This window comes from Amblyomma maculatum, chromosome 6, assembly GCF_055883805.1.
Source record: "Amblyomma maculatum isolate TAMU_Amacu chromosome 6, ASM5588380v1, whole genome shotgun sequence".
NCBI classification, from domain to species: Eukaryota; Metazoa; Arthropoda; class Arachnida; order Ixodida; family Ixodidae; genus Amblyomma; species Amblyomma maculatum.
In genome coordinates, this window is record NC_139349.1 from 178,142,258 (window position 1) to 178,164,038 (window position 21,781).

Here is a 21,781-nt window from a genome sequence, read left to right on the forward strand (position 1 = left end):
TTCTATAGTTCCGATAACAGCTTTCCCAACCCATGGCTATATAGCAAAATTTTCCCAAATCTTATTGCACCTAGCTGCAAACACTGCTCACCACCGGCCACATTCATTCACGTGGTGTGGACATGTATACGACACAACGCAGACAATACAGCTACAGTGGATGCGTGGGAGTCCCTCCTGCGTTCCACCGAGCTCGCCCAACAGCGCCAGCTCATTTTGCGCGCATTGGAGGCCACAGAGTCCCAAGGGATCCCTGCTGACCTTCTCTAAGCAGTGCAACCAGTCTTTCGGCTGGTTCCCCTTCTTTGGGAGTAAATAAAGAGTTTATCATCATCATCCAGCACCAGCGCGCTTTTCGAGCCAACAACCGCTTCGTCGTCATCGGCACCAAGCACGGCAATCGCGCGGCGCTAGGCATGTGGAAATATACAGGAAGGGTACGGGAGGTGGGCTACCTCTTACGGAAGCCCATTGGCATCGACCGCGGCCCGAGCCCACTCGACGAAGGCTAGTTGCTCCGTAAGGTCAGAGCAGCCGAGCAGGGCCGCTTCCCAGTCCTTCCGGGAAGTGCTGGGTAGGGGGGAAGGGTAGATTTGTGGGGTTTTAGACATGCCCACACCATGTGGAAAATGTCCGAGGAGTTCTCCTCACAGTGCGGGCAATTCTCCGTGCAAGCGGGATAAGTATATTAATACTGCCGGCACAGTAAAGTTTTGGTGTAAAAGCGAAGGCGAATGCGCTCCTCCGCCTTTGTAATTCCGCTTCAGGGCGTAGGAAAGATTGCATGGCTGGATTGATAGAAATAAATTGTTTCTTTGAAAGTGTAGGCGGGATTTTGTTCGGAGTCCGGATCGGTGGGAGACGAGGTTGGTGCCGGAAAAGTAAGTGTGAGGGCTGCGGCATCGGTCGTTTCGCTTCCCACGAGGCCAGTCTTAGCCTGAGTCCAGATAATTGCTCGGTGCGCGGGGACACCAAAATACTCGTTTTGTTTTGTTGTAAAATTTTGCTGGCGTAGTACGATAGTACCCCTGCTCAATATTGCGGCACGCACCCCTCGAGTCGGTCATATTGACCTGTGAGTCCTGATCTGTGGCGGCTAGCGCGATGGCAACCTCTTCCGCGTGTGTTATGTTGTGTACATGGAAAGCGAGTCCGTTTATTACAGCGTGTTGACGGACGACTGCGGCCGTGTACTGACCTCCATGGTGCGGGCCGGAGGCGTCTAAGCAGAAGACACCTCGTATGTGTCCGTAGTGCCGAGCCAAGGCTTCCGTCCGGGCGAGACCTCTGCCACTATGTTCCTCTCGTGTCATGTTGGCTGGAAGAGGGTGTGCGTGCAAAGGATATCTAAAGCATTAAGACAAGGGCGTCTTCTATCACCGCTGCCCTTCATGCTTTATATGATAAATATGGACCAAAGGATACAAAAAAGTAACCTAGTTTTTAACCTGTCATATACATTAGGCGGAAAGGTGGTAGAGCAGCGCCTCCCCGGTTTAATGTATGCAGACAATATTGTGCTATTATCATATAGTTAGAAAGACTCGCAAACTCCATTTAAGTGTTGCGGAGACAAAAGGGACGCCCTAGGCTTCAGTTTTAGCGCAGTCAAGGTGGGTCTAGAAGATTTTCAAAAGCTCAACTGAGCAGGGTCTTAACATACAAGGCCATGAAATACCCAAAGTGGCAGAATATAAATATCTCGGGGTATGGGTAAACGAAGGATTGGCATACATTGAAAAGCATGAAAAATCACTTAGGCAAAAGGGCGAAGAAATGCCGGGACAATAAAGCTTAGGGCATTGTGGGCATACAACAGGTATCAGATGAGAGGGATAATTGAAACGGAATTATGGTACCCGGGCCCATTTCAGAAATCGATTTTGTGCTTAAAAGTATAGATACAGTCTACATTATAAATAACTCAGAGAACTGTCGGACGATTAGCCCTGGGTGCCCACGGCAAAACCACAAATGAGGCGGTACAGGGAGATAAGGGCTGGGCATGTTTAGAATTACGGGAAGCTCAGAGTAAAATATTATATGAGGAACTCCTGAGGAAATTGGACAGTAACAGGTGGGCAGCTAAAGTATTTAAATACCTGTACTTAAAAAGCGTTGACTCACAATGGAAAAAAAGAACTAGGAAACTACCCAGTAAGTACGCTGGTCACAAGAACAAAGAAATAAAGAGCGTCAAGCAACAGGTGAAAAACACAGATGGTAAAAATTGGAAAAATTTTATGGAAGAGAAACAGAGTGTGGAGCTATACCAAAAGTGGAAAAGGCAGATCGGGAAAGAAGGTTTCTTTGATAACTCAAGAGGCAATGCATTACGGTTTGAAGTTAGATCAGGATGCCTTAGAACACGCAGCTACGAAAAGAAATTGAACCATGAAGATGGAACATGTGCAGTATGTGGTACATCCACAGAAACAATTAACCATTTTATACTCAAATGTTGGTATCCATTCGATATCAGCTGCAGGCGCAGTCACTCTTCCTGAGGCCCTGGGGTTCACTATAGCGGCCGGGTGAATGAACCTGCGGTGGAAGCTAGAAAAATCGATTGGAAGATTGGTGGTTTAAAAGCAGAACAGTAACACAAGGTCTGTAATGTCGAAACAAATATTCAATAAATAGCATGATGTTATAGTTAACTGATCTAAAACTGTAATCAAGATATAGGGGGGGGATAAGCATGATACCGACTGCTACCACCCCGATTCAAAGGGAATGCTCCTATATTCCATCCGTCCATTCCTCCATCCGTCCGTCCGTCCGTCCGTCCGTCCGTCCGTCCGTCCGTCCGTCCGTCCATCCGTCCGTCCGTCCGTCCGTCCGTCCGTCCGTCCGTCCGTCCATCCATCCATCCATCCATCCGTCCGTCCGTCCGTCCGTCCGTCCGTCCGTCCGTCCATCCATCCATCCATCCATCCATCCATCCATCCATCCATCCATCCATCCATCCACCCACCCATCCGACTGGGAGCATAGGACTCGACTGGTTACAAATGCATGAGCCAACCACCAGGCGTCTTTGCATCGCAATCCTCCGCGCTTGTTCGAAGCACGGCGGACCATGCGGCCTACCTGGTCAACCACCTTACGCATGCAGTTTGGCCAGTGTTGTGCCAGCTTTGCGACGTTTGTGAATAATGAGGCCCAGCACTCAGATCTCTTCGTGTTCCGTTATGGGTCTATTGTTATGGGCAATGTAGATATTGGTGATGCACTTTGATGAGGGGCGTATGTGCACAAATGCTGATTTGGACGGGATCACTGAAGGCCGCAACGACGGGCGTAGGTTTGTCTACAATGTCCGCCGCTTGCTGTAGGTTGGCCTCTATTTCTCCTACCGAGCCGTGTTCCGCCCAGATGATGATGTCGTCTGCATAAAGCGCGTGCTGGATACCGTCGTCCCTCGCCAAATGAAGGGGAAGTCTCATCATAGCTAGATTGAATAGGGGTAGCGAGAGGACCGCTCTGTGCGGGATCCCTCGTGTGCCTAGTTCGTATGGGCCATGTTCTGTGTCCTGAATCCGGATGTATGACTGTCGGCCAGTGAGAAATTGCCTAATGTAGTTGAAGTTCTTTTGGCCGCAATTTGTTTGGGAAAGATGTGTTAGAATAATTTGTGGGTGACGTTTTCGAAGGCCCCTTTCAAACTACCCTATCATTGAGGAGATATTCGATCGGGTTGAGAATTTCCCAATCTAGTACAAGCAGGATATCCTGTGCCGACTTGTGTGGCCAGAACCCGAATAAGACGCCTGCAAAAACACTTTTGCTCTCCAGAAACTCACACCTAGTACAAGCAGGATATCCTGTGCCGACTTGTGTGGCCAGAACCCGAATAAGACGCCTGCAAAAACACTTTTGCTCTCCAGAAACTCACACAGCCTGTCGAGCATCGTTGTCTCAATTTAACCACACAAGAAGTAAGAGAGATGGTGCAGCGGTTGTCTTTGTTAATAGCTTTAGTAGCTTTGGGAATGAAAGCGACGAGCGCCATCTTCCAATCAATTGGAAGTGGTGTTTTCCTAGCCAAATGGAGTTGATGTAAGCGAAATATGGCGCATCCTGAATCAGGCAGAATTGCAAGCACTTTGACTGTGATTTGATCTCGTCCCGGTGCCGTTCCTTGCTTCATTTTCGCTAAGGCCACATTCAGGTAAAGTATCTGGAACAGTTGGTCCAGATCCGCGTTCTCGAAACCTGTTTTATGATTTATGTGGTTTGGTTCGGTTTTAAGTACAGTCAATAATAATTGGTTCACAGAAAAGGAACAGCGCAATGTCTGCGACACGTTCTGTGGACGCTGTTATGCCCGAGCAGTCGGCCATAAATCGTCCCAAAGAGTACGCGCATTTGGAGAGGGTCGCTGGAGAGCCGGCTGTGGTTTTTCTAGAATGCGGCAGCGGACTGAGGCGTGTTGACCGGGGACATCAGGACAAAGGAGCACGGATCCTTATTTTCCCGAAATGCAGAGGCGCGTCTTGTACAAGTCAATAGAAGGCAAGTGCTTTTGCCGGCAACCGAAACGGGCGCCCTTTGATCTCCGGCACCCCTCTTCTGAACAATGGACCAGCTAGGCGGCGGGGTGAACCAGGAGCCGCGGCACGCCGTCGGGTTGGGACCGAGCAGCGGGAGATGGCTTCCTGAGCCGTTCTTAGGGAATCGCCTGTTGACTCAAAGATGCTGCTTGTGTCAACACGTGATCATTAAGACATACTGGCTTGGACCAGGGTGTAGTTTTCTCAGGCTCCAGTTTGGTAGCGGAGAGATGGGTGCCCTATCGCCTGGCTGTCGCCGTTGCAGCAAGACTACGTTTTGTGGCTGGAACCTTCTCAACAATGGACCTGGTCGGCGGGGCGATACGGAGCAGCTGCACTCGTCATATTGCGTCTTCACCGCGGAAGATTGCTTCCTTAATTAATCTTAGGGAGGCGGCGGTGAATTCAAAGGAGCTGCTGCACATGCCGCTCGATGGCCATTAAGGCCAGGCAATGTGCTGCCGAGGATGTGTGCACTATCGCCTGACCATCGCCATTGAAGATGGCTGATACCAGATGGAACACTGCCGCCTCACAGAGAACAACGGGGACGGCCTGACTGTTCTGCAGTGGTATACAGTATTCCCTGTACAAGTGCGAGGAGGTGTGTGTATGTGTGCGCGTTTGCGCGTGAGGTGCTGGTAGAACAGTTGGGCGGAGCCAAAAGAAGCGGCTCAGCACCCATTGGACGTTTGGGAAGCTGCGGGTTCCAGAGTTGGACTGAAAAGTGATTTAAGCAGCCTATGAGGGCTGCTTCAGTCTGGCTCGCCTGTGCTCTCCGTAGATTAAGAGCTACCTCGCTCAAAAGTGCTTGCACGTTTGCATTGTTGTAAATATGTAAAAGAACTCTTCAGTTTATTCTTCTCCTAACAACTCCTGCCGTCTTCTGCCTTCCTCAACGCCTTGCTGTGAAGTCCTATAGAACCCGGTCCTCCGATCATATCATCTCGATGGCAGCGGTGTGGTCGCCTGCGCAGTGTCTTGGCTTCAGTTGGGTGAGTGCACGGTCTTTTTTTTGGAGGTGTGCCAGGTTTTACAACACATGTCGAAATTTGTGAAGCCTAGGTAATTGCTGGTGATCGTAGTTGCTGAGCGAGCTTCTTTAACCACTAGGGTAGAGTGATTAGCCGTCGCTTCGGAGCAGTCATGGACTGAAAAAAGCTGCGCAAAGCACAATTGCTCTCCAGTTCCCCGCATATTAAAAATATGCGGGGAATTGGGGAGAAATTGTGGATTGATTGATAGGAAACCGCTCATTGTTAGGGCAATTGAGGAAATCGGAGCAGATGCGGAGGAAATAGCGGAATGTTGGGAGGATATTCAGGAAGCGCTTAAGAAACAACAGGAAGTTATTAAGGAAGAACAGGAACAGAAGAGGTTGGAGAGTGAAAGGGAAGAAGAACGCGCGAGAAACGCTCGTGCGGAGCGCGATAAGAAGCGCTAGTTTGAACCGGAAAGCAAGCGACTCATCCTACAGAAGCTGCAAGAAAGGGCTCTCAGGTTAGGTGACCGGGCAGTTCGATCGCTAACTCGTGCCAATGCTCACGAGATAGCGGCGGAGGTGAGTCAGGGAAACAGAGACATTGTCGCTTCAGCGGTACAGACGAGGCCGTAAAAGTACTGCAGGTGTGATCAGGATCGCGCCACCAGTGAAATCGAATCTGACAGGAAGCCACCCAGCGCCAGGCCGCGAGATGCGCAGGCGGAAACTCTGTTTGCCCTTGTGCCGCCGCGCGCGAATTCTTGGCTAGGACTCGTGAAGGTAGACCGCGTAAATACTGCGGCAGAGCATAGGGGCTTTGTCGCAGCAGCGGAGCAGACGGGGATGGAAGAACACAGTGGTTACGATCAGGATCAGGCTACCGGCGAAACTGAACTTGGCAATGTGGCACCCAGCGCTAGGCCACGAGATGCGCCGGCGGAAACTGTTGACTCTTGTACCGCAGAGCGCGAATTCTGTGCTAGACCTTGCGATGGTAAACCGGGAAACTATTGCAGCAGAGAAAGCGGCGACCGGTACTGTACGAGTGGTGCGTTCAGAGATAGGAAAGCGCATCGCGGAGTATATGTCGAGGAAGGCCAGAGAGCGGGATGTGCCCGACCGCAGACTGGAAAGTTCGAGTGTCCGCAGTGAGGCGGTGGTTGAAACAGGGGAGGCAGTGGTCAACGGGCTAGCAGACCACATGGCCGACCCGAATGGAAGGGCTGACACTACGACCACCTATGATGCGACGGGCAGCGTACCACCAGGTGCAGAGGCATTCGTATACTTAAAGATGCGCTTGCTGAGCTGCTGAGGGAAAGCACCGCTACCTTTCAAGTTGGGGACGCGCTGAGCGACGACCTTTAAAGCGGAGTCACACTGCGGAAACAGTTGGTCAACCTGGTCCGTCAACAGCGTGTTCGCGTAGTGTTGGCGACACTGTCACAACGAATCAGAAACATGTCCTCACCTCCCGCCAACAGCGCTCGCGGAATTGTTCTCCGACAGTTGGGCAACGCCGTGTCACACCGCGGAAACTTGCTGCTCGTTGCAGTGCCGATGTCAGGAGCTGCCCATTTCGCTACAATTTCGCCCAAATTCACGAGGTATACTCGGGCCTGTGAAAATTTAGATAGCCAAAGATGCTCTTAGGGCACTGTTGTATGTGGGACCCTCGGTTCGGCTCTCACTATGGTCGATCTCCTCAGGTCCCGTCCCGAAGAGGTTTGGAGTGATTTAGTTGACAGGAATGGGCAGAGGCTTACTGCAGAAAAGACATTACATAAGATTTATCTATATTTTATTTTTATTTTATTTTTTATCTGCACATCTGTCCAGGAGTCCCACGTTCGACCTGGTATATGATCTCGGAGAGGATGTTGTGGCTTCTTGCAGTCACGGGCCGCAACTCACACTTCGCGCCGGCTGGGCGCATAGGGATTCACAGTCCCAGGCCTCGACCGTGAGAACGCGGGACAGGCAGAACACCACCTTGGCTTGCAACACAACACGAGTGGAATTCCTCGACCGGGCGTTGAGTCGGCGTTCTCACCGCACAACCATAGCTCGCCCACGCAAGCTTCGCTGATCCAATCACGTCATACGTGTTCATCATCAGTCTCCGGCCTTGATCCAGCCGTGAGAACCAAGGCAACGACCGGCAGTCGCGTAGAAGTGGTTGTCTGGCGCGCGGCAAAATACAGAAGTGCTGTCTTACACCGCTGCGTTTTACCGACAAAAAAGCTAGCCGGGCACGGAGCCGCCGCAGCCGCGGCCGCGTTGTCGCCTCTCGAATGAAACATCCGGCCGCGGGGAAGGGAGCTGCAGCCTTCGATCATTACGTATATATTTGTAGGCTTTAGTTTGCAATGCATTGAGGCACCACTTTCGTATACCGACTTGAGCGCTGCTTAATCCTGTACAAATTTGCTGATTGTGGATAAAATTCGCGAATTTTAACGAATGAAAATGGTCATCGAGTATAGAATTAACTACAGTGAACTGAAATCGACAATTCCTTACGTCGCAACATGGGGGTACGATCATCGCGAAACGCCGGTGTGACCCGGTTCGCCGGCCAATGCTACTAGCGGCCGGCAGCAGTCGTCGCCACTTGTGGTAAATACGGCCGCCAAACGCACGCTTTATCCGACGTAGTTTGCTCAGATGGGCTTCCCTGTAAAGCGATAACAAAAAACGCATCCTTATTACAATTCTGAGCCGCGGGAGAGGCCGTTGCCGAAGCTCCGCGCTTTGTGCAGGCATGCTGCTGTTGCACAAGTATAGCAGGCAGTCCTTCTGAGAGCATTTTTATATATATATATATACGAACGTAAACTGTATCAAACCAAGCAGCGCTACACGACCGACTCGACTCCGTGGTCCCGGCTGCGGCGAAGGAGAACGCGGATCATCGGCGCTCCGTCTGCGGCAGCCTTCAGAAGTTTTGGTGAATTACAGGTCTATTAAATATAGTTCTGGCTATAGCGAGGTGTACTCAACAATTGTTTACATCGCAGCATATACGTACTACAATCCCCACGAAGCGCCGGTGTGCGCCCAGAGCAATCTGGCTGGACTGCACATGACCGCCGCCGCGTGAGCGCTCGCCTGCATGCGCTGCCTGCAAGACGCCACAACGTGGGAAATGGCTTGCAACGAAACATTCCGCGAAAAAAAAAACGTATTTGCAATTAGGAAATGCGCAGGAATGAGTCAATCAGCTCAAATAAGAGTACTTTGGTTGATGTGTTGTCGCCCGGAAATTCGCCCGGCCGGCGAACAGGCCAAACAGCGTTGACGGACACTGTTTCCTGCTTGTTTTGGTTGCCAAACACTGTCACACCGAGGCAACACTGCAGCAACCAGTTCGGCTTCCCGGCTGTTGGCGCTGTGTGACATGCTGTTGGGCAAGAAGTTGGTTCGGAAACTTGTTGGCGGCTTGTTTGGCGAACTTATTCGGTTGATGTCGCTGCTGCGTTTCCGAAGTGTGACATCGCCTTTACGACAAAGAATGTGTCATGGCTGGGGCAGTCACCATAACGGCTCAGGCAGGTGGCGCGGGTGCAGAAGGAGTTAGCAGCTCGCGTAATGAAAGGGTGACGAAATGCGAAGAGGCCCAGAATGAGCAATCTGTCAGTGCTCAATTAGGGGACACTGAGGTACAGGTTAGCGAAGGCGCGCAGTGCGCAAACAGCGAAAGCGCACCGCTGGGCCATGATGACGAGCTAGCGAGCAGAACGCGTGCGCAGTTTGCACTGACGGAGGAGCGTAGCGCAGCAGTGCTCGGACTTGAGGATGGCTTCGTGCGCGCGAATCGCTTTAATGTGGAGCATTGCCGAAAGAGTAAGTGTTCGCAGTATTCTTCCGAAGTACCTACGGAGAGACAACGCTATCGGCGAAAACGAAACGACCGGCAGGTAGACAGCAGCGCGAAAACGAAGGGTGACGCGCAAGTCTGGCTGATCAGTAGGCGGAACAAATTTGTTGAGGCAATCGGCACGGATTGCATTGAACCAAGTGACCGCCCTCCATCGATATGGGTCATAGGCACCCATCCCCTAAGTTGACGCGCTGTCGGAGGTTTGACCGGAAATGGGCTCAGCTAGGAAAGTTGAAAAACGAATGGTTTTGTGCTGCGCGGGTTGTTTAGTTGTTTTCTTCAGTGGATAGTTAAGCTGTATTTTTTCCTCTCTTGTGTAAACTTTCAGCAGTTTTCGTTTGGGGAATGAAAGCCAACGAGCTAAAAAAATCAAGAAGAGCGCCATGTGACAATCCAAATTCAGCATACAAACCATGTTCATCGTGCCACTTATTCGCTTTCGTAGCGACGGCTGGGTAGCCGTTTTCAATTCTCTACACACATTTTTTTTAGTTCTGTGTGGAGCAATTCTGCTATGACTTGCGCCTGGCATATCTCGGAGGCTGGCTGTGTGCTGCCTAGCTGGACGTTGGGGTTCGGTGCACATTTTACCACTAATGCTCCAATTTGAGGGCTGTGACAAGCTATGCAGAGCACCCTGGCTAACGACTTCGCCCCTTGGACTTGGAGAGCGACGCACGTTCGTGGTGCACCTATCCGCTGCAACCACTTCGCAGCGTCTCCGCGCTGTTATGCCCGAGCAGTCGGCCATAAATTGTTCCAGAGAGTACACGCATTCGGAGAGGGTCGCTGTATAGCCGCCGATGGTTTTTTGAGAATGCGGGAGTGGATTGAGGCATGTTGACCGGGGACATCAGGACAAAGGAGCACGGATCCTTATCTTCCCGACATGGAGAGGCGCGTCTTGTACAAGTTAACTGAATTCAAGCGCTTTTGTCGGCAACCGAAACGGGCGTCCTTTATCTCCGGCACCACTCTTCTGAACAAAAGACCAGCTAGGCGGCGGGGCGAACCAGGGGCCGCGGCACGCCATTGGGTTGTGACCGAGCAGCGGGAGTTGGCTTCCCTAGCCGCTCTTAGGGAAGCGACTGTTGACTCAAAGATGCTGCTTCTGCCAACACGTGATCATTAAGACATACTGGCTTGGACCAGGGTGTAGTTTTCTTAGGCTCCAGTTTGGTAGCGGGGAGATGGGCGCCCCCTCACCTGGCTGCCGCCGTTGCAGCAAGATATGCTTTTTGGCTGGAACCTTCTCAACAATGGAATGGGTAAGCGGGGCGAAACAGAGGAGCTGCACGCGTCGTATTATGACTTCATTGCCGAAGATTGCCTCCTTAGTTGATCTTAGGGAGTTGGTGGGGAATTCAAAGGAGCTGCTGCACGTGGCGCTCGATGGCCATTAAGACCAGGCAATGTTCTGCTGAGGATGTGTGCACTATCGCCTGACCGGCGCCATTGAAGATGGCGGAAACCATGGGACATCGCCGCTTCATAGAGAACAACGTGGACTGCCTGCCTGTTCTGTAGTGGTATACAGTAGTCCCTGTACAAGTGCGAGGAGGTGTGTGTATGTGTGCGCGTTTTTGCGTGAGGTGCTGATAGAACAGTTGGGCGGAGCCAAAGAAGCCATGGGTGGAGCCAGAAGAAGCGGCTCAGCACCCATTGGACGTTTGGGAAGCTGTCGGTTCCACAGTTGGACTGAAATGTGATTTAGCAGCCTACGATGGCTGCTTGAGTGTGAGTCGCCTGTGCTGTCCGTAGATTGAGAGCTACCTCACTCCCTTTCACGTGCTTGCACGTTTGCATGGTTGTAAATATGTAAAATAAATCTTCAGTTTATTCTCCTAGCAACTCCTGCCGTCGTCTGCCTTCCTCAATGCCTTGCGGTGAAGTCCTATAGGTCCCGGTCCTCTGATCATATCAACGCCTTAACCGCGCCGTAAAGGAAGGAAGGAAGATGAGACTGAAAGCTGAAAGAGTGAAAGGGGTGCCTCGGTGGAGTAATTTCGACCACCTGGGGACCTTTAACAGGCACTGATATCGTAGAGCACACAGACACCTCTTCATTTCGTCTCCGCCGGAGGTTCATTAGAGCTAGTTAAATGGTTCATAGGAAATTAAAGACCCGGTATCTGTCAAGCGCTGAAGAGGAACTAATCGGTATATCGAAAAAAGAATGGTGCCTTCAGATGAACATGATGGAAAGATGTGCAAGGGACAAAATAAGATTTTGTGGGTTAATTAGAAAATTAATTAGAGACAAATAAGTGGTTTACAGAAAAAAAAAGGACCAGTATCAATCACTCGCGGAATCACGCTGACACGTGTCTCGCGGACAACACATCAACGCTAGGGCTTACACATTTCTACAGTGCAGATTCTGCAGTAATCTCAGAAACGTTTTGAGCCTTCATTCGCTAAATGCGTTAATGACCCGTTGAAAACAATTTGCTGTTCCTAGGACTGACACGGCCTTTGGATCTATCTGCGCCACCCAGAGCACTATTCCACGGGAGCCTCTTGCGTTTGAAGCATAATGTAAAATTGCTCTGGGGGATAGCCCAGCAAATGAAGATAAGGCTGTGAAGCAATGCGGCGATTCTCGCCAAGTTGATGGTAGCCGTCTAGAATGATGTAGCTTTTTGAACTCATGGTAATCGGCTTGATAAAGGTTAGGCGAGAGGTGCATTGGAGGGGCTCGAAACTTTGATGCTAAATAACTCTTCTTGACTCGGTAATATGACTGAATTCCGTTTTTAAATCTTTCGCTAGCTCGATCCCCAATGACCAGGGTTGGTGCATTGATAACGTGTTAAGATGCAATGAGTAACTCGGCTGCTTGACTGCGAGCAGTGGTAAAGTGCCTAACTAACAATTAAATGAAAAAGGTCCAACAACACGGTCGCAGTTGAGTTTCACAACTTTAACATTTATCGGTAGGAAAAGTACGATACATATGCAGTGATAATGCAAGGCTAGGAGTCGCCTCAGACACTAAAAAGAAAAGGATTTACGGCTTTTCCGCTTTGCGCCACAAACTCGGATGATAATTATTTACTGCAAGCTGCGTAACACAGATCCTGCAACTCCATACGATCAGTAATATGTTAACTTGCGTAGCATCACGTATCATAAATAGATTTCATTTTTTTCCGGCGGAGCACTCTTTGTGGCTATTTACGGCCATAGCAACGTTTTCAATTCAAATAATCGAAATGTGTGCCAGTCTTAGCATTACGAGCCTTAATTGTCGCCTTTCTCAGTTTGTTTCAATATCTTGGGCTTAGGCGCCCAGTTCTGAACGAACATTATCACCAGCCGAACAGCCTAACTATCATTGTATAATAAAAGTAAGGAAGTGAATACAGATATTTCCAATCAAGCTTAATGCAAAATGTATTTCCTTCCATATCTCCTGAAATATATTCTGCTCCTAAATGATATATTGGAATAAAATAAGGACAGTGACATTTTGGTAATGAAGAAATTCAAGAATCTATTCATTTTTGCCAAAACCATTAAAATCAGCCCATACAATTGAACGCACGAAAACATGAAAAAAAAGGAGCATGGTTAAATTGAAAGTTTAAAATGGTAAAAGACATGTCATGATGTGGCAAAGAGCGAGCAAACGCAATCTACAAAAAAAAAAAGAGAATATCAGATCATTAAAGCCGCCTACTTCCCCTGGTCAGGATTATGGAATACGCTCGCATTTCTGAGTTTGAGTTACCAAGCCTACTAGTCACCAGAACATTTCTGGCTCACAGCAGACCTGAAAAGCTCGTGCAAGCTATTCGCGGTTAAGAAAGAACAACCGTTTTCATTACGGTATCGCTGCTGAATGTGCTAACAAATTTAATTAGAGCTTTAAAGGAATAAACAGATTGTGTAAAATGTATAGGTCCTCAAAAAACGCGGTCGCCGGATTAACCAATTCTCGTAGCACCTAAATCGTAAATACAAAATAAAAAAACAACAGCACAACCTCCAAGCAAGATATTGGTATCACAGTCCCGGAGGCATGCGATTTTCTCGAAGTTTATCCAAAACTCAGTCCCCTATTTGCGGCCTAAAGTGTACTGCTTTATCATTCCCCTTTCCAGAGGCGATATGGGAGATTGTGAAATCACGCAATCGGGAAAGGACATGGCTCAAATGAGATCGTAGGGACGAATGAGAAGGGTAGGACTCGCATGACACCTCTTCGTTCGGAACGTATGCGCTACTTTCGATCGTGTTTATTGCATGCTGCACTAGCCCAACATGAGCTTGATATTCAAAACTTCATTCTCATGTTCGAGTTAAGTTCTCGAGGTTAACCTTATTTTATTAGAGCAAATTTTTTTTAGCGTAATTCATAGCCTGAGTTGCTTCAGGACGTTTAACCTCATAAACCAAACTAAACCATGGCAATTTTTTACCACCCTTTCATGTGAAATCAGCGAAGAAGGCTTCATTTTGTCGCCTTCCTTTAGTGCAACACTTTGTGTGAATTATAACCGATTTTAGGTTATTGCTTTCCATGCACGAAGGCAGTATACATGGTTCTGCAACAGTGATTACGAATTGAAAATTCTTGCCTTTAAATTCACCTTCAGATTCAAGCTGCACTGAAAACCTTTATACAATGCAAACAAAACCCTTCATAGCTTACGATATAATTCTGGCGTTCCATAATGATAACTGTTCGAAGCCTAAAGTCCTTAAGGACAACATACATACCTAGCTTTTCTCGCACCTACATAGATTTACAAGTTCGCTACTGTAGCATTATTGACGAACTTCTCACAACAGCTTCCATTTCAAGCCATGAAGAATAAACTAGGAGAGCTTAAAAGAACTTATCCGATTAGTGCAACGAACTAACTATAACGCAACCAAGATGAACCCAAAAAGTGACCACACAGGACCGCCGCTAACTTCATCTAACTTTATTCACTGACAGGGCAGCAACTATAAGGAAAATGAGGACATGCGCAGACCAGGTCACACACACTATCAACGATATCCCATTTAAAGGTTGTAACAGACATATCAATGAGACAAAATACACACCTTTTTCTCATATCAGATGCTTCCAATACTTCCCTCACCCTTGTATTTTTACTTTTACCTAAAACCTTTATCTCAGGAAACAGTGGTAGACACGTTTTGTAGTACTTGCATCTTAACCATGGCGAACGTTCAGCCGCTCGAGGGTAAGCATAACACTCAGCGCAGAGATGAGAAAGATGAGCACCGCCTACCTCTTTTTGTTACCGCGCACACTTACTTGCCCTTTCATTGATGCATCTCCCTGTTTGGCCTGCATAGGCATTCCCGCATCACAGCGTTAATTCGTATAACACCTCAATGCAGCAATTAGTAAACTTCTTGCCATGTGTGATGCGTCAAGCGCATCTTGTCCTTACTCGCAATGCACGTTCAGATCCATGCCAGCTTCCGTGGAACCGAGAAAACAACCGGCACGCCATGTTTGTTGGCCAGTTATCTCACATGACGGGCCACCTTGTGCCCATAATGCACTATCTTGCTTCCACATGGCTACTACAACATGGTGGACATCATCTTCTCTAAGAGGGCTTCAGAAACTGCTGCGATGGCTGAGCCGGGGTACCCCGCTTTAAAGTAATCTCTCAACGTACTTGTCAAAGCTCACCTGCATGGCATGACAGCACCATTAATGGATGAAACACATAGCGTGCGAAAATGCAATGCGACAGTATGCACCAGTTACAGTAACTCATGCCTTTTTCTTTATGATACAACAGCCCTAGAGAAAACCTTGCCGCAAAATCACTCCAGCGTTCCACCGTTTGCTGGCCAAACTAGGCGCGTTCATACATTTGGCTTTTGTATAAACCGCGAACAAAATGGAAGCTTGTTTAGACAAAAATTAGACAGTTGTTTAATATATAGGTCGCACTACGTAAAAATTGCACATTAGACGAAATCCTAAATGTACGTCGAAGAAACAAAAGCTACATATAGCGCACAAAAACAAGGTGAAGCAAATGAAAACGAAAGAGCTGTTGAGATTCACGCTGTCTAGTAAATATATTTCTTTAGCCTACAAGGATTCCTTTTTTATTTGATCATGAACTATGCCTAGCAGGGACAGCGGCCCATAGTTTTGACATAGCAGAATTAAATGCACAGCCAACGCCCTAGGTAAATTACTTGAAGTCATAGTAACCTCATACCAATTTGCTGATACTAAACACATACAAATATCATAAAATCTCATATTTCTCACATTCGTAGAATGACGTTTCCATGAAATGATATGAGATTTGTATGTGTTAATTATGAATTTAGCCTGACAACCCATGTATGAGGTTCAGTTCAGTTCAGGCGTTCAGTCGTGTCCGACTCTTCGTGACCCTATGGACCATGTCACGCCACGCTTTCCGGTCTCTCACTATCTTCCTAACATCACATAACTTCATATGCAGTGCCTCGAGGATGCTATATAACCATCGCGTTCGCTGCCTACCCCTTCTCCGGCGACCCTCAACCTTTCCCAACATCAAATCTTTCTCCAGCGACTCCTCTCTTCTCATCAGATGACCAAAGTAGCTGAGCTTTACCTTAAAATTTGACCCTCCAATGAGCAGTCAGGGTTTATGGTCGACAATATCGACTGATTCGATCTTCTGGCAGTCCAAGGAACTCTCAAGAGTCTTCGCCAGCACCACAAATTAAACGCGTCAATTCTCCGGCGGTCAGCCTTTTTCACAGTCCAACTCTTGCATCCATACATCACAACTGGAAAGACCATAGCACGAGTTATACGCATCTTGATTGGCAGACTAATGTCTCTGCTCTTTACTAGGCGGTCAAGGCTAACCATTGCTCTCTTTCCCAGAAGCAGGCGCCTCCTAATTTCAGGGCTGCAGTCTCCTTCCGAGGTAATATTGGAGCCCAAGAACAGAAAATCTGTCACAGCTTCCACTTCTTGTCCATTGATGCTCCAGGACTTGATAGGTCAAGACGCCATGATTTTTGTCTTTTCAATGTTCAGTTTAAGCCCAAACTTCTCACTCTTTCTTGTACGCGCATCAGAAGTCTATTGAGTTCCACTTCATTTTCTGCCATTAAAGTGGTATCATCCGCATATCTAAGATTGTTGATACGTTTTCCAGCAACCTTCACTCCAGCTGAAGACTCGTCCAGACCGGTCTTTCTGAAGATGCACTCTGCATATAGGTTAAATAGGCAGGGCGACAGTATGCAGCCTTGCCTCACTCCTTTCGCGATCGGAAACCAGTCACTAAGACCATGCCCAGTTCTGACTGTGGCCTCTTGCCCTTCATACAGGTTCCCGAGGAGATAGATGAGGTGAATTGGAACTCCCATCTCTTGGAGAGCTTGCCACAATCAGCTGTGATCAACGCAGTCAAACGCTTTCGCATAATCAATAAAGCAGAAGTAGATGGGTTTCTGGAACTCTCTTGCTTTTTCCATGATCCAGCGAAGGTTGGCAATTTGGTCTCTAGTTCATCTGCCCTTGCGAAACCCAGCTTGCATGTCCGGAAGCTCCCGATCCACATACTGCTGCAGCCTACCTTGGAGGATTTTCAACATCAACTTGCTAGCATGCGAAATAAGCGCGATCGTGCGGTAGTTGGAACAATCTTTGGCACTACCTTTCTTTGGAATGGGGATGTAAATTGACTTTCTCCAATCCTGTGGCCACTGCAGGGTTGTCCAAATCTTCTGACATAATGTATGCAGAATGTTAACAGCGTCATGGTTTAGGTTTTGAAGCAACTCAGCTGGAATGCCATCAATTCCGCTAGCTTTGTTCTTAGCTAGGCTGGCTAAGGCCCATTCTACTTCACTCTTCAGGATGCCCGGCTCGAGATCAGTAATCACAACCGTCTTATGTTGTGTTTGCACATTCGGGTCCTTCTTGTGCAGTTCTTCTGTGTATTCCTGCCACACTCTTTATCTCTGAGGCTTCAGTGAGGTCCTTGCCTCGTTTGTCCTTTATCACGCCCAGCTTACCACAGAAGCTTCCTTTGATATTTTTGATTGTCTTATACAGAGCTCTTGTGTTCCTTAATTGGTTGTTGTCCTCAACTGCTTGGCACTGTATGTTCAGGAAAGCATTCTTATCTCTCCTTGCTATTTTCTGAAAATCCGCATTGAGAACCTTGTATCGTTCTCTTTCCCCCATAACGTTTGCCATCCTCCTTTCCTCGCTATTTGCAAAGCATCTTCAGATAACTAGTTTGCTTTCTTGCATTTCTTTTGCTTTGGAACTATCTTAGTAGCAACTTCTTGTATTATATCACGAACATCAGTCCACATCTCTTCGGGCTCTCTGTCTTCTAGATCTAATTCTTAAAATCGATTCCTCACTTCCAATGCATATTCTAATGGAATTTGATCCAGATCATACCTGAAAGGCCTTCTAGTTTCCTACGTTTTCCTCAATCGAAGCTTAATTTTGGCAACAAGAAGCTGATGATCGGTGCCACAGTCAGCCCCAGGCCTTGCTTTTACTGCTTGTATAGCGCTTCTCCATCTCTGCCGGCAAAGAATATAATCGATCTGATTCCTGTACAGACCATCCGGTGAAGTCCATGTGTACAGGCGCCTCTTGTGCTCTTGAAAATGAGTATACGCTATGGTCAGGTTGTTTTCTTGACAAAACTCTACAAGCCTCTGCCCAGCTTCATTTGGCTCGCAAAGATCGAACTTGCCTATAATTCCGGATATTTCTTCACTCCCGACCTTAGCATTCCAGTCTCCTGTGAGAAAAACGACGTCTGATAATGGGGTGCGGTCTAAAAGGCATTGTAGGTCCGCATAAAATCTCTCAACGTCAGCTTCTTCAGCAGTAGTGGTCGGTGCATAGACTTGGATAACTGTTATGTTGAAAGGGTGACCTTGGATCCGAAGTGAAATCATTCGGTCATTTTTGGGGTGGTACGCTAGCACTGCTTTGCCCATTCTTCTGTTTACTATGAGAGCGACCCCATTCCTTCTCTTGGATTCGTGCCCACAATAAAAGGCATAATGGTCGCCGGAAATAAATTCTCCCATTCCGGTCCACTTGAGCTCGCTCATACCCAAGATATCAATGTTCAATCTGTCCATTTCTTGCTTGACGACATCCAGTTTACCTTGCGTCATAGATCTTACATTCCATGTTGCTATGTGATATATCTCCTTGTAACATCGGACTTTCCGGTCGCTTCCCGACGCATCCACAACTGAGCGTCCTTTTGGCTTTAGCCCAGCCGCTTCATTCGTCCTGGAGCTACTAGGAATCGCCCTTTGTTCATCCCCAGTAACATGTGGGACGCCTTCCAACCTGGGGGGCTCATCTTCCGGCGCCATATCAATAATGGAATTGAGACTAATAGCTTTTCCGGTAGGTAGATGACATATATTATCATAAGACCAGCTATATTGCACAATGCAAAGTACTCATAACAATTGCAAATGGCAGCAATGTGATAATTTAATGAAAAAATACATACTTTTCAAAGACCAGACAGCATAACACAAAGGTTGGAATTCACATTAGAAGATTAGGTGAAGGAACATTAAAAGCTTTTTGAAGGTTGCCAGTCGGTGATTTGAGTCACAAGAACGAATGCTTTGAGCATTAAGAATAAATCCCCGAATTAAAGGTAGTGATTTATTATTACAACTTAAACCAATGATTTCTCAAATTCATGGGCCTAAAGTACACACGTAAAAATGACTTTGGGAGCCATATTGTACGTACATGTATATTGATTTCATTTTATTTATTGTACCCTCAGGGCTTTCGCATTACAGGTGGGTGGGAGTACTAAAACAAAACAAAATCAACTACAAGAGGAAGTTTGACACAAAACGATTCTGTTCAAAATAGCTCAAAACAAAATTCAACAAAAAGGACTATAGTATACATTAGCCAACCAAAAATAACCAAACAACAACATCCAAAATAATTTCGTGAAACAACTTGAGATTAATCACATTCCAACAGTGCGATTAATGCGGCTCTGAAACGCGCAGAGTCGATGATGCAGGTACTTTTCTGTGGAAGATGGTTCCAGTCATTGCATTTTTTTGGGAAGGAAGGAATAAAGCAGGTCTTTGTCCTACAGTGGAGAACAGCAACGTTTTGAATGTGGTCGATGCGAGGCGAGATGAATGATGGCTTTTATACAGCTAGCCTTCAACTGCGCGTTGGGGTAGTATAGCTTGTGGAAAAGACGAATGCGTGAAAGTTGGAGGCGAGTAGACAGTGATTGAAGCTTGAGGTTAGATTTCATACGCATAACACTTGATGCCCGATGATAATTTTCAACTATAAAATGGGCGCTTCGATTCTGCACAGCCTCTAGTTCACTTATTAATGTGATATTACCGGGGTCCCAGATGGTGGATGCGTACTGGAGTTGCGAACGGATAAGTGTGGTGTACAGTAGAATTTTCAATGAAGGTGGCGATGAAGAAAAATTTCTGCGGGCATACCCAAGCATGCGATTAGCCTCGAAGTGATGTGCTTGATGTGAAAATTCCAAGAAAGGTTATAAGATATGTTAATGCTAAGGTATTTGTAGGATGATACCGATTCGAGACGAGTACTATTAAGAAAGTAGTCTGGATCTGTTTGTTGGTTACCGCGTGACACGCATGCATTTGCATTTAGATGTGTTTAATTCCATCTTCCATAATTGGCACCAGTCATATATTTTGTTTAAATCAGTTTGTAGGCAAGCAATGTCATTCGTGTTATTAATTACTCTATAAATTACGCAGTCGTCGGCAAACAAGCAGATATTAGATGAGATGGTAAGAGGCAAGTCACTTATGTAAATCAAAAATAACAATGGCCCAAGAATCGATCCTTGTGGCACGCCTGAATGCACAGGGGCTAATTGTGAGTCGTGATTGTTTACACAGACGAACGTAGTGCGGCTACTAAGGAAGGCATGAATACAATTTTAGTATGTTAGGATCAAGGATAAGGTGGCTCAGTTTGAAAAGCAAAAGAGGATGACTAACATTATCAAAGGCTTTTGAGAAATCTAAGAATAGGCAATCTGTTATGAATCCAGAGTCTACAGAGGCATGAAGGTCATTAGTGAAGCCCATTAACTGTGTTTCACACGAAAACAATTTGCGAAATCCATGTTGCTCTGGAGTAAAGAACTGGTTAGATTCTAAAACTTTAACAACTTGACTAAGTATAATCTACTCAAGAACTTTACATGGGACGGAAGTAAGTGAAATAGGACGATAATTACGTGGATCATGAGTATCTCCAGATTTATTCACTGGAACGACTTTTCCGGTAAGCCAGTCATAGGGTTTCCGATTGAGAAAGGAGTGAGGCAAGGCTGCATACTGTCGCCCTGCCTATTTAACCTATATGCAGAGTGCATCATGAGGAAGGCCGGTCTGGACGAGTCTTCAGCTGGAGTGAAGATTGCTGGAAAACGTATCAACAACCTTAGAAATGCGGATGATACCACTTTAATGGCAGAAAGTGAAGTGGAACTCAAGAGACTTCTGATGCGCGTACAAGAAGAGAGTGAGAAGTTTGGGCTTAAACTGAACATTACAAAGACAAAGATCATGGCGCCTTGCCCTATCAAGTCCTGGAGCATCAATGGACAAGAAGTGGAATCTGTGACAGATTTTCTGTTCTTGGGCTCCCAGATTACCTCGGAAGGAGACTGCAGTCATGAAATTAGGAGACGCCTGCTTCTGGGAAAGAGAGCAATAGTTAGCCTTGACCGCCTAGTAAAGAGCAGAGACATCAGTCTGCCAACCAAGATCCGTATAACTCGTGCTATGGTCTTTCCAGTTGTGACGTATGGATGCGAGAGTTAGACTGTGAAAAAGGCTGACCGCCGGAGAATTGACGCGTTTGAATTGTGGTGCTGGCGAAGACTTGAGAGTTCCTTGGACTGCCAGAAGATCAAATCAGTCGATATTGTCGACCATAAACCCCGACTGCTCATTGGAGGGTCAAATTCTAAAGTTTAAGCTCAGCTACTTTGGTCATCTGATGAGAAGAGAGGAGTCGCTGGAGAAAGATTTGATGTTGGGAAAGGTTGAGGGTCGCCGGAGAAGGGATAGGCAGCGAACGCGATGGTTAGATGGCATCTTCGAGGCACTGCAGATGAAGTTATGTGATGTTAGGAAGATAGTGAGAGACCGAAAAGCGTGGCGTGACATGATCCATAGGGTCACGAAGAGTCGAACACGACTGAACGACTGAACTGATAGTCATGGGGAAGGATTTGATGATCTAAGTTTTGCGAGAAGAGACATTGCAGTATAATAGCAGAATACTCAACAGTATTTTAAGGAGTTTGATACTGACGTCAATGATGCCGC

At 47.2% G+C, this 21,781-nt stretch overlaps 1 pseudogene; it reads right to left on the reverse strand.

The window, feature by feature from the left end:
• Positions 1-458: 458 nt before the first annotated feature.
• Positions 459-1,313, reverse strand: LOC146187483 (uncharacterized; annotated as a pseudogene).
• Positions 1,314-21,781: the final 20,468 nt, after the last annotated feature.